This window comes from Oratosquilla oratoria, chromosome 3 (genome assembly GCF_046742065.1).
Source record: "Oratosquilla oratoria isolate Oo_2021 chromosome 3, ASM4674206v1, whole genome shotgun sequence".
NCBI lineage: Eukaryota > Metazoa > Arthropoda > Malacostraca > Stomatopoda > Squillidae > Oratosquilla > Oratosquilla oratoria.
In genome coordinates, this window is record NC_134779.1 from 42,103,428 (window position 1) to 42,117,491 (window position 14,064).

The 14,064-nt window shown below is 45.4% G+C and overlaps 1 protein-coding gene across 1 annotated transcript in view; it reads right to left on the reverse strand.

The window, feature by feature from the left end:
* LOC143022208 (uncharacterized) overlaps positions 1-6,774 on the reverse strand; it is a 70,134-nt gene extending 63,360 nt beyond the window's left edge. Inside the window, exon 1 of the mRNA XM_076180320.1 lies at positions 6,301-6,774. The gene's annotated coding sequence lies outside the window, so the exon portion shown is untranslated. The remainder of the gene's footprint in view (positions 1-6,300) is intronic.
* Between the last annotated feature and the right edge of the window lie 7,290 nt (positions 6,775-14,064).

A 14,064-nucleotide genomic window follows, 5' to 3' on the forward strand; every position in this document is an offset into this window, starting at 1 on the left:
TCTCCCTGCAGCAAAGGCTCCGTGTTCCACAGAAGTGCTTCACCAGTTCGCCCTTGCGACCATGACACAGGCCTGGGACCCTGGCAGCGCGGTATACTTGACGGATGGATCCGTTGACTGTAGCAGAGGCACTACCAGGGCAGCGGTGGTCACCGAAGGGCAGGCATCATTCTCCTGGAGGACATCTGACCACTGCTCCACCTTCCAAACGGAAATGGTTGCCATCCAGCACGCTCTCTGGCACGCCACCCACCGACCGCCACGAGGAAACTGTGATCATTCACACCGACTCCAGGGCCGCTCTACAGGCACTACAGCAGACACGACCCACTCAAGATATCGCCCTCATCACGACTGCACTGAGCCTCATCCAGAACCTGGCAGCCGCGGGGAAAAGGGTGAGACTCAACTGGATCCCCAGCCATGTGGAAATACGGGGGGACGAGGATGCAGATGCGGCGGCGGCAGGAGCAGCTTCAGCCCTCCCAGCTGTCAGTCACCACGTCCCAATGTCCCTAGGACAGATCAAGGCGCTGGTACGACGCTCCGCCGCCCACCATGCACATCTGCGTCACCGGGAGCTCGAGGCCACCAAGTACCAGGCCGCCTGGTATGCCCGGGCCACCGGTCACCAGAGCCTCGACAACCCCAGGAATCTGACAAGAGCGGAAGAAGTCGCGCTGCATCGTCTCCGGCTGGGTTATTGCATCAGAGAGGAGCTACAGGAGGATTTCGTCACCCAAGAGTGCATCCACTGCGGCCACCCATCCCGCCCGCCACCCACTCGCCCACTACCTACTTCACTGTCCTGCCACCATCAGCTTGAGACAGACCGTCCCGCAGCCCCGGGAGGCCCAACCGGACATCAACGAAGAAACAAAAGCAGCGGAATTCCTCCGAACAGCGCAAGGACACCTGGGTACGCTGCCGAGGGTGATGCGAGTAACTCCGCCACCCCAATAGACCACGCTAAAAAAAAAAAAAAAAAATGACGCCCCTGGGCAGCGCTAAAATAGCCACCCAGACCACCGACGTGCTCCACCATAGCCCGCAATAAAAAAATAAAACCTAACCTAACCTCTCTGTCATTTAGTCTGAAGATGTAATATACGAAAGTACTTGCTGTCTACAAGTTTCCTTTCTCCTGTGGTTAATTTTGTATATATATATATATATATATATATATATATATATATATATATATATATATATATATTGCAGTAATTCACAAGGCACACGTGAAACTAATATGCAGAAAAAACCACTGGGAAATAAGAAGCTTAGTCCGAACGTTTTCGTCTATTTAAAACATTGGTGTATTCCTTGATAATGTCTTAAATAGACGAAAACGTTCGGACTAAGCTTCTTATTTCCCAGTGGGTTTTTTCAGCATATATATATATATATATATATATATATATATATATATATATATATACATATATATATATATTTCTAAACAGAAATGTAGTAGCACATTTGTAAATGACACACAGAAACCCTACAGTCGGAGAAAATAAACTTCGAATAAAGAAGAATCCTATATTTCGGCTACCAACTGTAGCCCTCTTCAGGGCTCTGTCCTCTGTCTTATGTACTTTCCTGAAGAGGGGTACAGTTGATAGCTGAAATATAGGATTCTTCTTTATTCGAAGTTTATTTTCTCCGACTGTGGGTTTCCTGTGTGTCATATATATATATATATATATATATATATATATATATATATATATATATGTATATGAATATGTATATATATACATATATATATATATATAATGTCAAGGTTAGTGTGTACTCTCCGTGACGAGCGCTTTCCATAGCAAAAAGTGTGCCGTTACGAGAGGTAACGGGGCTTTTTTATATGTCCGTGTATCCCCATGTTTACATATCTTTTTGTCGTAAGGCTCGTTTCCCCTCGGAAGAGGTTTCCAAGTTTGTTTTTCGTAATGTTTAATTTAAGTATGCTGCGAGCAGAAGCTTCGTCTGCTTAAGAATACTATCGTTGTAAGTTGTCTGCAAGCTGTGCTGCAAGATAGCATCTCATTATTTGTACAATGTTCACTTAAAGAATTAGACTTAAGAAGGTGTGTAAGAACCGGTTACTGTGGTGTGATGTCACGTCACCTCTAGGCGCCAGTCTTGGTCCGATCTAGAAAGATGTACACACCCCACGCCTAGCCAAACCATTTTTTCATCAATTCCAACGTATTATCGAACGATGGATCAGATCTGCATTAAATACGCATCAAATATCCCCGTGATTCTATAACCTTCAGTCCCAAGTCTGTCTACGTCACGGACGCTATGATGTTGACTGTCCATTTGATCTGCGGAGTCCCAGTTGACTCCGCCATAATGAAAAAATGGTTCGATAGAAACGAACAGATGAAGAAAGCATAGGAATGAGGTTTCGGCCAGACCACGCCCTGCACGCCGTTGCCACGTCTAGATTCCCCTCGTCGTCACCACATGAACTTGATGTGCCGCCTTCCTGGCATAAGTTGCGTGTGTGTGCTTGGGTGTAGTGGCGCAAGTTAAGTGTAGTGTAGTGGCGCAAGTTAAGTGTAGTGTAGTGGCGCCAAAGTGTAGTGATCTTGTGTCGTCTTAGTGATCGTATCGGCGCGCGAGTGTGATGTGGCAACAACGTATGGTTGCCAAGTCCCAACAGTGTTTACATAACACCTCGTCGCAGTTAAGCATGTGTTTTTCCTTTGAAGGCAAGCTACCTTGCCTAAAATCCTGTCATATGTTAATATAAGCATGCGACTAATGTGCATTTTTAGATTGAACCAAATGTAGGGTTTAATCTGTTGTTGTCTACCTCAATAGTCGTATAGTTAGGAGTGTGGTAACGTACTCCGTGGTTTTCGATTAAGTTCGAGTTTTCCTTGTCTTCTTTATCATATTACTGTCTTGTCTCTCACTGTTTCTCTCGCTTGGCAATATGTCTTCCAACCACAGTATAGATGAAGGACCCGTCTCTGGTAGGGTCAGAGTCCTCACGGCTGAAGGGCAAGAGGCTTTTCAGAGAGCGTCTGATCAGCATGAAGAGAGGGTAAAGGCGAGTAGAGAAGGAGTACAAGCCTTATTGGGAGAACCGAATCATGGTCCTTGGTTGTATAAGGCCCACGCTGTGTACCAGGATACTGTAAAAAGGTACCTGGAATTCTTAATGCGTGAACGTACTTCAGAAAGTCTGGCTCGTGCTGAATCAGTGAAGCACGAAGACAGGGATTTTCAGGCATCTTTTCGTCAGGTAATCAGTAACTATGCTTCCTCTTCCTCAGTTGAAGTCACGGAAGAGGAACACCACACTGAACCGTTTTTACAAGATGACCCGAAGTCCAATCAAGTTCCTTTATCCCTCGTCGACCACTCTGAGTTTTGTATGCCCCCTTCCATGAAGGGCAGTTCAAGAAGGTCGGTTAGGTCAGGTCGTTCCAGTAGCACCAGTGTTAGTGTTGCAAGGAAGCAACGAGCCAAGGTGGAGACCGCTCGTATCAGGTTAACATAAAGGTGACCGGTAAGTTCTCTAAAGCATTACTGAAATATTGAACAGTAATTTTCATAACATTTATGTTATTCTATGCTAACTTTGCAATCATTGAAGAAGAGGAAAAGGACTAAAATTTTGATCTGTCTTAACACATACGCTTACTAGTATGGGTCGGAAAAGACAGGAACAATGATTTATAGGTGAAACCATTATAAACATTTGGAAAGGCACACATTATGATGCGTAGAATACGTTAACGAGATCCTGTCTTCACGCCCCATGTTGGAGTATCAACTGTGGCCGGTCGATGGAAGACCGTGGACAAAATACAAATATGTTTGACAGTGTTTAATCGGATCTTATTTATGGTTGACATAGGCTCTGAGTCCTTTTCTGTTTTATTTGCGTATTATCAGCGTAGAGTTTTTTTTTTTTTTCTTCTTTTTTTTTTTAGGCTGGGCTATAAAGGTATACAGGTATACGTGGAAAAGGTTATGATGTCAACACCTCAATACGTCCAAACAAAATAACCAAGCAAGCGGGTCTACTCCAAACCTAACCTAGGTCCTGGAGCTGCAGCGTCTACGTCGTGGGACCACCCCCTAACCCCATGAGTTGGGGGCCAAACGGGAGCAACTACCCCTGGCCACCGGCTCTACGCAGGTGGCACCGATCCCCAAGAGGAGCTACGCCTACCTTGGGGAGTACCACAGTCCTTTCCCCAACATGCAATATTACGTTTTTTCTGCACCAAGGGGTGATTTTCCGGCGATCACCCCTCTTCTTCTACTTTCAGCTGGAGATGTAGAGAGCAATCCTGGGCCCACCACAAAATACACATGCCCAACATGCTGTAAACCCATTACTTCGAGCAGACAGACAAAGGGCTCAGTTCAGTGCAATATGTGCAAAAACTGGGCCCACCTCACTTGTACAACACTTGCTGACACAAACCAATACACAAACACTTGGACATGTTCTACCTGCCCTCCAGTAACTCCACTCCCACCTCCCCAACCACAGCCAGCACCCTCACCCACTCACAATTTCCCTCTGCCCTTACCCCCGATTAGTACTCCCCTTCCTTTGTCCCCGGTCTCTCCTTTCCCCCCCTCTGACCCAGATCCTACACCTTCCCCACTACCACCCCAACCTCAACCCCAAACGGCAACATACAACACATACAAAACACACAACATCAACATATTGCAACACAACATTGACGGTATTAACACGAAAAAACATGAACTTGAACACTTTCTTAAACAACACAACATACACATTGCGATTTTACAAGAAACAAAACTAAGACACTCACACAAAACACCATCATTTCATAATTACACCACCATCAGACAAGACCGGTCTGACAGCTATGGCGGTGGACTCCTCACCCTGATCCACCACTCCATCTGTTTTGTGGACACAAGTGCCACAACCAAAATTCTCCTCCCTACCACAGATAACACAACAGAAATTCAATCCATTCGAATCCACACAGGCAACAAATCAACACTGACAATAGTTAACATGTACATTCCCCCCCAATCATCCCCCACAGTTCCAGACACCTTCAGGCCTCATTTTAGCCAACTAGCCTCAATCCCCAACCTGATCATGGGTGGAGACTTCAACGCCAAGTCGTCTGCCTGGTATGTCGACAACCCTGACACAGACAGAGGGCTTGATATACAGACTCAGTTTGACTCATTGACTATTATGAACAACACACATAATCATACACATATCCCACACCAAGCCCTCTACACTCCCTCCTCTCCTGATATCACCTTTTGCTCCCCCTGCCTAACCCCAACAACATCATGGAGAGTGGTCGGAACCCTTGGCTCTGACCACCTTCCAATCATCATCACCACCAAAACAAGATGCACCCCTGTCGGCCACAGACACACTTACACCAATTACAAGAGAGCTAACTGGGAAGCTTTTACTGAAGAGACAGAACAACATTTTGAAACACTTAACAGTACACCAATCACAAACATAAACAATGCTGTGCACACTTTTAATACAATCATACAAAATGCAGACAAGAGATACATCCCTAGAGGCAACAGAAAATCACACAACCCCAACTTCACACCAGAAATCCAAAGCCTCATCAGACAACGTGACACACTTAAACACGGTACCCCACACCTATCCAACAAAACATAGCAGACCAAATACAAACACTAAACACTGTGATTGCCAATAAAATACATGAACAAAAAACACAAAATTGGCAAAACTTTATCAATACACTTGATCACAAAACAAACACCAGCAAATTGTACAAAACACTCAACAGCAATACACTATCCAACAGTAACACTACACGCTCTCACGCAGCAATAATCACAACAACAGATAATCTACCCTCAAACAGACAACAAGCAAACGCACTCATACATCATTTTGCACAGACAAGCCATCTCACTTCTCACCCTGACGACCGACGCACCATTCGACGTAAGAAAGACTTTCCCACGACTCAGACTATATACCCTTCATAGACAGTCAGACAAAACTCATAATACATAGTCTCAAGCACTCATCTGCCTGTGGCCCTGATAACATAAGCAACATTCACCTAAAACACATTGGACCACAAGGTATACACGCACTCACAAACATTGCAAACTACAGCTATTCACACAACACTATACCCGACACCTGGCAGCATGGTAAAATAATCACCATTCCAAAACCGAACAAAGACCCAACAATCCCAACATCGCACCGTCCAATCACACTTCTCTGCACCCCCTCTAAAGTCATTGAACGCCTAATACTTAAACTTGTCACACCACATATTCCCCTTGCTGACTCACAACACGGTTTTAGGCCACTACACTCCACAAACACTCTTCTGACAAACCTCACACAAAGAATTTTAGATGGCATCAATTCAGATAGGCCCCACCAAAGAACACTTCTTATAACATTATACATTAGTAAAGCTTTTGATGCTATCCCCCGCCACAACCTAACAAATAAAATATATAACACAGACATGCACAATAACACCAAAAGATGGCTGGCCAATTATCTGGCAGGTAGGAATGCTTACGTGTCATATAATGGCCAATCATCGCACATCAGAAACATTAAGAACGGAGTACCACAGGGCTCTGTTCTATCCCCCACACTATTTAATCTATACATGCATGACTTACCCACGCCAGACACCTCAGAAATACAAATCTCTTCCTGTCACGTGGGTCACGTGACGAGACTTAGAGGGCTGTCGGCGCGGACGTCGACCACGTGATTTGGCCGAGACGAGGCTTGGTGGTGGTAGTGACCCAGCACACCTGACCCGGTCGAAGGTGGCGTGAGGTCATGCTTGGCTGTAGCATCTAGACCTCCTAGAAGACGTAATCTACCACCAAAATCTCCTAGACATTCATCTACCACCTCTGCTTATACTATCGGCACGACACCGATGCATTTCGGTGCAGTCAGAGTAGCCTGGTACTCGACCTGACATCTTCGCGCACCTGGTCACTACGGGTCAGGTCGCTATTGTCCAGGCAGACACCTCACGCGCAGTTGGACGGCTCGCCAACCCTAAAGGATTGCCACCAAGCCAAGCATTGATACACATTATATTTAAATCCCTTTCCTACGGGATATGTCTATCCTGTCCAACCTCGGACAACTGTATGTCATTTGTAAATATGTATATGCAATGTATAAGGTAGTTAAAACCTATCCTGATCTTTAATATTTGCTAAAACTGCATCTTGTAAATAAATATTATCTCGTCGGCAACCTAACCACGAGCCATGTATATAAGCACCTCCTGTCACCAAATAAACAGAGAAAGACCACAGAGAGAGACAGAGCTACACGTTGCTCTGCTGCTTTTTATTCAAAGCCTCCGAACACCGCTCAACTACGACCACGTACTACCACAACTCATATGTTGAGATACCATCCAACATATCTGGCGGCAGCTTTGGGATATGAACTTATCTGGAACCAACGCGGGATTCAAAATATCTGGTAAACTGCGCGGGATTCAACATATCTGAAATCAGCAAGCACAAGATCCCGGAGCAGGAACGTTGTGCATCCTACCCAACGCCAGCAAGCCCATCAACTCGAACCTTCGCTGTGAGTCCTACCCAGCGAAGCGAACGAGCTAGCCAACGCACAGGACAAGTTATCCCAGCGATCCAACTATCCAGCGAAGCGGACAACAGCTCAAGCCATCTCTCTCGCTGTGTGAGCCAGCCCAACGCACAGGACAAGTCATCCTAGCGACCCACCCCAGCAACCGGCAACGAGACAAAAGCCCATCTCCCTCGCCGTGACCCAGCTCAACAACATCCTTCAAAGGAAGTATCGCTCTTACGTCCGGAAGTCGAACCGACACCTTTCAAAAACTGAACAAATTCCACACACGAACTAACCCATTTGCCACCCTTCTCATTCTTTCAATATTTCCAGATCTGCATCATCGCACCACACTCCATCGAATTATTCAACTTCCACCTCTAGTGAACCCTTCACCATCGCTTCACCTCGTCAGAACTGTAAGTAGATGCCTGTATTTATTGGGGCTAGGTAGCTCTAAATTGTTGTGTGAGTGAGTTTAAGTGAAGGCTATCCAGTGATTTTTTTTTTATATTTTTTGCAAGCCTTAAATTTTTTTCGGTGATTTTTTTTTTCTTTTTGTACGAAAGTGTGCATGACCCATTCACAGTCCAACGTTTCACACCATTACAACACTCGTTCCAAAATGGCAGCACAAAACGAAAATAACACACAGTCCTCGCCGAATCAAAACACAGACCCAACCGTCGCTCAACCACACATGCAACGTTCTGCAACAAACCTACTAACACTCCTGCAGCATGACAACACTCTTCCTAAGTTCAACGGGACAAACATCGCCATCCACACTCTCTTAGATGACGTCCGTTCGGAAATACAGCGCACACAGGTGCACGATGAAATGACTAAAATCGCTGTCCTTAAAAGTCGCATCGATTTCAACGATACCCTTGCAAGCGACATAATTCAATCCGACGCGTTCCAACAACCACAGACTTTCCAAAATTTCATTGACGAGTTCAAAAAATCCTTCGCCCCATATGAACAGTTAGGCTCCCTTTCTCCCTTCTCCACAATAGGAACAAACTTTAACAACCCCCCTTATCTCACCAAAGAAAGAGCAGTCAGGGAGGCGAGTCAGTTCAAGGAAGAACTAAAAGACGCATTCACTTCTTCACCTTGGGTTAAAAATAACACAATCAGCCTAGATCACGTACTCTCATTATTTGGCTACATAAAACTGATCTCGCGACTTCACCCAGAAACACTAATCTCAGACAACGGCACGGAATTTAATAACGACATCCTCACAAATATCTGCCAACAGTTCAACATTACAAAGTGTAACACCACACCATACCACCCCAGCTCAAATGGACTCGTTGAACGTCAAAATCGGAAGATACTCAATATTCTCAGACACCTTGCCACAGACATACACGCATCTTGGGACGAACACATACCCATGATACAAGCCTGCATCAACAGCGCAATCAATAGATCAATCTCAGAATCACCCCATTTTGTTTTGTTTGGATCTGATAAGAAAATGCCATACGACCTACTCACTTCAGAAACCCCCCCTGTGTATGATTTCAATGATTTTGTCAAGGTAACTCTCAATAATTTCAACACTCTTTTCAAGAGAATACATGAGTCACTGACTCTCTCAAAAGCAGATATGCTTAGGTTGAAGAACGCTCACTCCAGAGATTGCAATGTTTCTGTAGGTGACATAATATACCACACCAACCACCAACCCACATCAAAACTTGCACCCAAATTCCATGGTCCATTTCGGGTCACCGACATACTTCCGCACAATAAGATCAAAGCTCTCCACTTACGCGAACTCACAGAGGCTATCCTACATTTAGATCATATCAAACTAGTTCCTAGAGGTCTCGACATGGATGACATTCCACCCCCGCCCATACTACAACCAACACACACGACCGAGACTCTAGACAAAAACACCTTTACCACTCCACCGATCCCGACACCTCGCTATAGCCTCAGAAATAGAATTGTATAAGTTTCTTTAGCCCCAACAAATCCAAGCATCTATTTCCAAAACCAATATTTATCATTCATGTTCATCTTATCATGCCATAACCAAGTATCTCCCTTCTAGCTGTGCAGATCACCTTTGCCACTCAGGGAAGGTCAACCCCTTCACCTAGGCACACCCCTCCTTCTTCTATCTCCTTAACAGTTCGTGCACCAAGCCTATGTGGATCTCAAGCTCATGGTGTCGCGAGGACGGACACTGGTAGCGTATGCCGAGCAACTGTAGCATCTAGACCTCCTAGAAGACGTAATCTACCACCAAAATCTCCTAGACATTCATCTACCACCTCTGCTTATACTATCGGCACGACACCGATGCATTTCGGTGCAGTCAGAGTAGCCTGGTACTCGACCTGACATCTTCGCGCACCTGGTCACTACGGGTCAGGTCGCTATTGTCCAGGCAGACACCTCACGCGCAGTTGGACGGCTCGCCAACCCTAAAGGATTGCCACCAAGCCAAGCATTGATACACATTATATTTAAATCCCTTTCCTACGGGATATGTCTATCCTGTCCAACCTCGGACAACTGTATGTCATTTGTAAATATGTATATGCAATGTATAAGGTAGTTAAAACCTATCCTGATCTTTAATATTTGCTAAAACTGCATCTTGTAAATAAATATTATCTCGTCGGCAACCTAACCACGAGCCATGTATATAAGCACCTCCTGTCACCAAATAAACAGAGAAAGACCACAGAGAGAGACAGAGCTACACGTTGCTCTGCTGCTTTTTATTCAAAGCCTCCGAACACCGCTCAACTACGACCACGTACTACCACAACTCATATGTTGAGATACCATCCAACATGGCTTCAGTGTTGCCAACTGTCCCTACGAGGTCTACTGCTGTGCGCATGCGCAGATCCATGCCCACCCACTCTCCCTCACCCTCCCGGATGTATAAGAGGGCGTCCACGGAGAAGGAGGACACACACCTTACGGCCGTCTGCCGTTGAGGGCGGACCCCCCCCCTCCCCTCCCAGTTCCACGGAGGGAGGGCTCCGGGACAGAAGGAGATCACGAGGAGGAGGAGACGTGCGCCCGTCCGCATCAGGACACAAACGGGGACTCGTCACACACACCTTACGGCCGTCTGCCGTTGAGGGCGGACCCCCCCCCTCCCCTCCCAGTTCCACGGAGGGAGGGCTCCGGGACAGAAGGAGACCACAAGGAGGAGGAGACGTGCGCCCGTCCGCATCAGGACACAAACGGGGACTCGTCACACACACCTTACGGCCGTCTGCCGTTGAGGGCGGACCCCCCCCCTCCCCTCCCAGTTCCACAGAGGGAGGGCTCCGGGACAGAAGGAGACCACGAGGAACAGGACACAAGGAGGAGACGTGCGCCCGTCCGCACCAGGACAACAACGGGGACTCGTCACACAACGAGGAGATCCTCGCGCCGCAGCGCGAGGAGTGGTATTTATATATTTGTAGTCTTGTAGACATCACGCTGGTGATTATTATTATTTTATATGTGTTTGTACCAGATAGGATAGTGCTCTGTGTTGTATCTAATAAAAACACGTGTTGTGTTACCTTGGTGTTTCTTTCTCTCTCGCCCGAATTCTCAATAATACCGAGTATACAAAACCTTTATTTGTACCCCCCTGACACTTCCTACGCAGACGACATAACAATCACATGCACACATCGTAACACAGACAAAGCTGCAGAAATAATCCAGCCATACCTTGACACACTCAACACACGGTTCATCACAAACAGACTCAAAATAGCTCCAACCAAATCTACAGCAACACTTCTCACCAACTGGACAAAAGAACACAAATACATACCTCATCTCTACATCAACAACACTCTAATACCACACACAAACACACCGAAAATTCTTGGTGTAACATACGATACATCCATGTCTTTCAAACAACACCTCACAAACATAAAAAACAAATGCACACCCAGACTTAACGCACTTAAGTCAATCACTGGAACAACATTTGGACAAAACAAAGAAACTAATATAACAATATACAAACAAAGCATACGCTCAGTGTTGAATTATGCGAACCTTGCATGGGCTCCTAATCTCAGTGAGACACACCACAACACCCTTCAAATCATACAAAACAAAGCCCTAAAAACAATTACAGGCTGCACAAATACAACACCTACAGACCATTTACACCATGTAACAAAAGTCCTCAAAGTCAAGGACCACCTCGACATGAGAGGCACACAAACACTTGCCGCAGCCACCACAAACACATTACACCCGCTACACTACATAGCAGAACACCCACACACACCAAGAAACATTAAAACAACACCCAAAGACCTTTATCACGCACAGACACTCTCTTCTCTTCCTCCACAACCACCAAATACCAGCCTCCGGAAACATATTCATAATCATATCACTCACCGCTCCATTAACACACTGAAAGACAACACACTGCTGCATGCCAGACCCACTGATATCCACCCTTCTGAATCCTCTCTCCCACGAAAGGACAGAGTCCACTTGGCCAGACTGCGGTGCGGTCACCACCCAGCACTTCTAAGCTACCAGAAGAGGCTGGATGACCGCGTTGTGAACAGCTGCCCAGGATGTAACACTTCACCCCATACCATACAACACATAATGGAAGACTGCATTATACACAATCATGCACGCAAACAACACAACATACGCTCTATAAAGGATTTGTGGGAAAACCCAGTTATGGCTATGGCATTCCTTGGGGAGACGGGACTGCTCGGACAGACAGTCTAGGGAACGACAACAACAACAACAAATCCAAACCTATAATAACTTCAACTTTCATTTCCAACTTTTTCTACACTTTACCTCCCTCCCCCTGCCTCCCTCCACCTTACCCATAATGCCCAGGGGATAATCGATAACTGGCGATAAATTTATCGCCCTATAAGGTGATAACCGATAAATCGATAAATCCAAAATTCCGATACTAGTGATAACGATCTTGATATTTTGAATAAATAAAAAAATCGGTAAATCGAAAGCTTTAGTTTTATTTTTATCTTATAAACTTGGAAAATTAGAAAAGCCCTAGAAAAATCTTAAAAAATTCAAATTCAATGTTTATCCTGCTAATGAAAAGGACTGTTTTAAGTAAAATCACTAAATTTACACAGCCACAGTACTACTAACTTACAATAAAAATATAATCATTTTTACAATAGGGACATAACTTCGTAAGTGTTCAAAACGTTAATAAATGGATATTAAAGAATAACACCGTATAGTATAATAGTACATACATTCATACACACGTGCACAAAATATTAGAAGCACGGGAACATAGGAGAAAAATCATCAAAGGACTCATAAATCCGGTAACGGGCGGGAACAACACTTCGTGACCTCTCGTCCGTCAGCTGGTGAGAGACCGAAGCTGAGCAAACATTTTGAGACGACGTCAAGACCACAGTGCTTCCACTTCTAGGGTAATTATCCTATTTTAGGGTAATAAAGCCTATGCTGGGGAAGAGTTTAGGGTAATGTTTTTTTAGGGTAACTGGGCAAATTTTGGGGTACAAATAGATAATCTAGGGCAATCAGACACATTCACATTCCTTTAGAACAAAACCAAGTTAGAATATTTTTCTATTTTTTCGACATTGATAAATAACGAATATATATGATGGACAGGTATGATAATGTTCTGTGCAGTAACTCCTTGGCCTTTTAAAATTGTGGATGGGGTGTGAGGCACGTTAGTAACTCCTACGAAGCAGCTGATAATATTTCTTTGTCGCGGCTCGTGCCGCTTAAATTCATCTTATCGGCTTAAGAAACCTGCACAGCGAAGCTATAGCGATAATCCCATACCACACTCCTGGTCATATGGCCATTTCCCGAAGGTTGAGTGTGGTTTGAATTTTCCGCCAAAATCATCGGAAATTTAAAATTCCCGGCTCTGTGCAGGCATGCGCATTGTCGACCCCACCTCCCCCTCCCTATCCCCTCCCTTCTTACCCGGCTAGCTCGAGCCGGGCGTCGCGTCATTTCAATGAGAAATGAAGGCTTCGCCTGTGGGAGGAGGGAGGGACCCTAAATCTGTGCAGGTTTCTTAAGCCGATAAGAAGAATTTAAGCGGCTGAAAGAAACCTGCACAGCGAAGCTATGCATGAGACGAGGACAGGTGGGAGGAGAGGTGAAGCCTGAATCAAACCGTTATTACGTGTGTCTTTCCTATGGGAGACTTATTCATTTTATCACTCAGTAGAGGGGAGAAAGAAACGTCAAGTACCCACGCCGAAGAATGTGACATACACAACATTGCACTGTTCACACAATGCGTAAATTATACGAAATTTGTATCCTGTTCAACGGTTCCTGGCCCCTCCCCACTCCTCGGTCGCCCTTTGCCCCCTCCACTTTTTTGAGATGAGAGGGGTGGAGCCGTTTCCATGGCGACACATGGGACAGGGGCG